Source organism: Columba livia, chromosome 1 (assembly GCF_036013475.1).
Source record: "Columba livia isolate bColLiv1 breed racing homer chromosome 1, bColLiv1.pat.W.v2, whole genome shotgun sequence".
NCBI classification, from domain to species: Eukaryota; Metazoa; Chordata; class Aves; order Columbiformes; family Columbidae; genus Columba; species Columba livia.
In genome coordinates this window covers 209,178,917-209,184,916 of record NC_088602.1, presented here as the reverse complement: position 1 = coordinate 209,184,916, position 6,000 = coordinate 209,178,917, and positions in this window count along the sequence as shown.

Genomic DNA, 6,000 nt, shown 5'->3' with positions numbered 1-6,000 from the left:
ACATTTGCTCCATGGGTGAGTGGTGGTACCAGCCCTGCAGTGTGTGCAGCTATGTCCCGATTTCCTCAGCATGGCTAAATCGGTGGGATGTGAGTCTTCTTCATTGGGGTATGAGGAGCTCGAGCACACCTGTGGTTCACAGGTGATACAGCTTCTTTTGGAAAAGCGCTTGCAGCCTCAAAATTTGCAGTGAAGTCACCTGGAAGGCATGAAGCATAATAAAGAGTTGGCTTGGAAGTCACGATCCTGTCCCAGGAGACATTTGCCAGATTCAGGAAAATAGAATAAAAATAAAAAATCCTGCCTTGCCTTTGAAAAACTATCAAAACCCTCAAGTATCTTCCTGGGTGGACTCTTGAAAGAGTGTGGGTTGAATTCTATGAAACATTTCCTCCAAGCTATTGTGGAAGGACTCAGGCTGGAGCTGGAAATGCCTTTCCCAGTGTCACCCAGCAAACCTGTAGCTTCTGGCTTCTTCCAGTACAAAGAATATTTCTGGTCCTGGATTCTAGTTTCATGTTCAGGAGGTCACATTTCTTCTCCAGATGAGGCAAAGAAGGCTACATGCAGGCAAACTTTTAACCTGTTACCATTTGCCACCTGGAAGATGTGGGATTTGATCCAGAAAAATAGTTGGGCAAGAGTTATTTACAACAAAATGCTTCCCAGTGAAGTTTTGCACTGACCTTATAAACCGTGCGAGTGAATTTTTGGGGTCCTTCCCTCCCTCAGTGGGATTAGCTCCACACGATGCTTTGCAGTCCATTTCTTGTGGTCTGCATTTATACATATTTTAGTACATAAACATACATTTAATGTCCCCCTTCGAAATTGTTTCCTGCCCATACTTAAACTTCTGCATCATCCTAGGGCAGCGAGTGGATGAAAAATAATTGAAAACATTAAGATCAGCCTTTCTTTCAAAGAAAGAAAACAAAAAGTCATTGCTGGAATGTTTCTTTTTCGAATTATGCAGTCCCCGGGATGCCTCTGCCACTGGTACGTTTTAATGCTGTAATGAAATTACAACCCATTGAGGTTTTTCAATGAGTTGTAATATTACATTGCTGACCACGTGGGGCCACGGAGACCTGACAACACCTGACTTGCTGGTGTCGGCTCCGAGTGCGGATTTACATCCACAGGCTGATTTCGGGCAACAATTATGCTCCTATGTTTCCCTTAGAATTGCAATTGGATCTGTGACTCTTGCTCCCCAGTTTTCATCTTACCCAAGTGTAGCAATTATAACCTCTTGCTGTTCCTGACTTAATGTTAAAAAAAGTAGCTTCGAGTTGGCACTGAATAAAGTGAGGGCTGCGTACTGATACCAAATAGATTTTGGCTACTTTATATGATTTCCCTTTTTAAACAATTTTATGCCCAAGTCTGCATGAGGTTTAACATGTTTATACTGATATTTTCTTTAGATGGAACTGGTGTGATCAAAGATGGGACTTTAAAAATAAATCAATAGCCCAGATTGATCTCAGATGTGCACACTCCCGAACATTATACTGTAATTACTAATTTTCTCTGCTGGGGAGGTGAATTCACCTGTGCTGGCATAGAATGCTTTTACACTGGGATAAATACCACATTTTTACAGAGAGTTAATGGGTGCAAATGTAGCTTTTTGCTCCTTCCTCACTTTTCCCCTGAAAAATAGTGGTAAAATAGGATTGGAAAACTAAATAAGTTGTGCTTGCGGCTGGCTGGCAGTTTGGTTAAGCACACATATGGGATACTGAAGAAATCCTGGCTGTGGTATCGGTGGCGACTCTGGGACCTCCCATCCAGACCCATCCCTTGGGCAACACTTTGGAAAGGAGTGTTTGTCCCCATTGATGTGCATTTCTAGGACCTAACCAGACTTTTATCCATGGTGAGAGACCCGATGGTCATTTTCTATTGAATCCCAGGCTTCCAGCCATGCCAAATGTTCCCAGACTCTTCCCTATAGCTCACACCTGGTGCTGCAGTTCAGTTTAATTACAGATGCTTCTGCTCTTCGTGAACACGGATTCTAATTAGATGAAAGTGGCAAAGAAAGAAAGCTTAAGAGCTGACGTGAGCTGCTGCTTGAGAAATATGGCCTGGAATAAAAGAAATTGGAGTCATCACCTGACTATATTTCTTTAATGGGTGTTGTTGGCTAGCTTGTGTTTACCTGTGTGGCTACAGCTCCAGCCTCCATGGGAGGTTTGCAGCTTCTCATCAATGACTGGTAGCAAAAAGTGCTGGGCAATGAGCATCTCCTGATGTACTTATCAATTCACAGGTTTTAATTGTTTGGAGGAGCTTCAGGACTCTTGATATTGGGAGAAATCTTGATGATTATAACATTATTATTATTATTATATTGAGGGGTCTGGAGCACAAGTGTGATGGGAGCGGCTGAGGGACCTGGGGGGTTCAGCTGGAGAACAGGAGCTGAGGGGAGACCTTCTGATCTCTGAACTGCCTGAAAGGAGCTTGGAGCCAGGGGGGGTCGGGCTCTGCTCCCAAGGAACGAGCACCAGGAGCAGAGGAAACGGCCTCAAGTTGCGCCAGGGGAGGTTGAGGTTGGATCTGGGGAACAATTTCTTCCCCAAAGGGTTGTCAGGCATTGGAACTGGCTGCCCAGGGCAGTGCTGGAGTCACCATCCCTGGAGGGGTTGAAGAGATGCAGAGGTAAGTTTCCTAGGGACATGGTTTACTGCCAGGGCTAGGTTATGGTTGGACTCAATGATCTTGAGGGACTCTTTCAAACAAAACAATTCTATATATTCATATTACTACAACCTTATGGGGGAAACTGAGGCATGGCCCGGTTGAAGCAGTAATAATAGCACAGCATTAATCAAGCAAATGTGTACTTTGGGTATTGGCATTATCCCCAGAATGATGGAGAGATGATTTTGATGCTCAGCTCAACTTAATTCTTTCATAGAATGAGGCATTGCAGAAATTGTCGCCCAGTTTGAATCTCCCCTCTTTTAGTTAATGGTTTTAACTAAAGGAGGGGAGATTCAGGCTGGACACAAGAAAGATAATTTTTACACTGAGGGTGGTGAGAGCCTGGCCCAGGTTGCCCAGATTGATGGTGGATGAACCATCCCTGGAGACATCCCAGGCCAGGCTGGACAGGGCTCTGAGCAACCTGAGCTGGTGAAGATGTCCCTGCTCATGGCAGGGGGGGAACTGGGTGAGCTTTGAAGGTCCCTTCCAATTCAAATTCTTCTATGGAAGTCATTATCCAATGGTTCCTGTTGAATTAAGGCCTGGAGAAAAGGGTTTCAGTGGTCATGACTTTCTCCTAAGTCAACAAGTGCTCAGGGAAAGAAGAGTCCGCCTGAGAAGAACATCTTGCAAGGGGAAAGCTTTAATTAGCAATAGAGAATGAGCCAAGCTAACAAAGAACTAATTGCTACAAGCACAAGAAAATAAACCAAACAAGCTCAAAAAGTCTGCTGATTCCTGTAACTGTTTGTGAACGGCACAAGATACGAATCACTGTTGCATACAGACATGGACATTGTGTGGGTTTATATCTATGCAATAGTCATAAGTTTAAAAATTTATTGATTTTATAATTAAAGAACTCTGCAATACATAAAGTTAAAAGCCATGCAAACATATACACGGAGTCCACATAAAGACAAACAAACATTTAGATTTAACACAGCATAAATATAATAATCACCCATAAATGTAGTAATCACCAACTGTTTAACATAGATCAGTAGCAAACAAAAGAATAGATGGAATTGAAATTATTATTTGTACTAGAAGAGCTGTAGAGGCCACAACCAAGATCACATCTTCGTTATGCCAGACAGCACCCACATACATAATCAGAGGCAGCCCTTGATGCAAACAGCTCCAAAACTAAGTCCAAACTTGAGAAAAAAAGTAGCAAGAGTAGAGATACGCTCCCATGTCAAGGTTACCAGCCTACCAGGGAAAAACTGATGCCCAGATCCATCTCCACCACACGGCAAACAAATCAGGTTAAACTGACAGATGGTTTTATTTCAGGCATATAATAAAATGATCAGGAAAAATAGCACGATTTCTTTCTTTGGCAATGGTAGAAATATTCTTCAGCCTGTGACTGTGGGATACCTGAGCTCATGGACTGCCCACCCACAAGGACACTGGTGTGTGGGAAGAGCCTCTCCATCTCTTCTTTAATGCTTTTCTGCTCTTTAGAAGTCACAAAATATTCACTGAGCAGGATCTGTGAACAGGTGTCGCAGCAAGAAGCTCACAGGGTTGTTTTGCTTCTACATCAGTCACAAGGTAGGATTAATCTCATTTAACCAGAGATGTTTATGTTTAAGATACTCACCTCAGCACCTCATTTGATGCTCAGAAGAAAAAAATAAATAAGCAAATAAATAAAGTTAGTCCTTCTTAGCATTTTGGGGAATATTCGGACATTCTATCCGAAGTCTTATCCTGAGTGTTGGCTGAGGGATATCTGCAGCAGGGTATCACAGAATCCCAGGATGTCAGGGATTGGAAGGGACCTGGAAAGCTCATCCAGTGCAATCCCCCCATGGAGCAGGAACACCCAGATGAGGTTACACAGGAAGGTGTCCAGGCGGGTTGGAATGTCTGCACAGAAGGAGACTCCACAACCCCCTGGGCAGCCTGGGCCAGGCTCTGCCACCCTCACCAGGAAGAAGTTTCTTCTTATATTTAAGTGGAACCTCTTGTGTTCCAGTTTGTACCCGTTACCCCTTGTCCTATCATTGGTTGTCACCGAGAAGAGCCTGGCTCCATCCTCCTGACACTCACCCTTTATATATCTGTAAACATGAATGAGGTCCCCCCTCAGTCTCCTCTTGTCCAGCTCCAGAGCCCCAGCACCCTCAGCCTTTCCTCACACGGGAGATGCTCCACTCTCTTCAGCATCTTTGTTGCCCTGTGCTGGACTCTCTCCAGCAGTTCCCTGTTCCCTGTATCAGGGATGATCATCTTGTAGGTGAACACCCCAAGCCCAAATCCTTTCTCTTTTTAGCCCCAGCAGGGATTTGGTGAGAGCTTTCCCACCTTCCAGGGGAGCATCAAGAGGGGCTGCAGGAGAGACAGGCTTGGCCTCAGTCACCATCTTCTCCATTTGACCCTTCTTTCTGCTGCATGGTACATTTTCTCTGCAAGATGCTGCCTGTTGCATCTTTAGCATTATCCTCTGATGAATCTTTCATGGTTTTTCAAGCTCCTTGAAAATAATGGAGGTTAATTTATCACTTTAAATTACCGCAGGATCTTAAAGCCAAAAGAAAAAAAAAATTTATTTTATTTCTCCTGTTTCCCACCCTCTCTGCCTGTGCTCTAGAGAGGGAAGTGATCCCAGGACATGCAGAATATATCAAGTTTCATGTTGTCTAATTCCTCCAACCATAGATAGATTTTTCAGAAACAAAAGACAACTCCTGTAGTTTTTTAATTAAATGTTAAAAGCCCTTGATTAAAGAGCCATAAATTACTGAGGGGGCTTTAAATTTCTATAATGTCTTACGGCCTGGCATGTACCATTTGCAATGGCATGCTCATTTGGCTGGAGTGGTAAGAGACAGCTACCTCCAAATATTGGCCATCAGCCATTGATGTCCGACAAGGTAAAGGATAAACGGGAAGGAGTGAAAGCAGCACTTAAATCAGGTTAATAAAAATGCCCTAGCAGGACAACCCCTGAGCATTAGGACTTGTGTCCTGGAGGAAATGGTATTTCTTTTGCTGTCCTGGTACAGCAAGTGCAGCACGGGGGAAGCTGTACAAAAATAATATCTGTTTTAGCACTCTGGCTTTACCGTGACTCCTGTGGTGGGTGAAGGCAGGGCTGTGGTATCTGCAGGGTTGATGATGCTGCCCACAGTCCTGCACGGTCTAAACTTGCTGCCCTAGAGAAGACTGTAATAAAGTTTGTTCTGTGCTGATACAGTAGTGAGCTCCTGTACCAAAGTGCCTCCAGTCTCTGCAAGGACAGCTGACCCTGGCCTGAAGCAGATC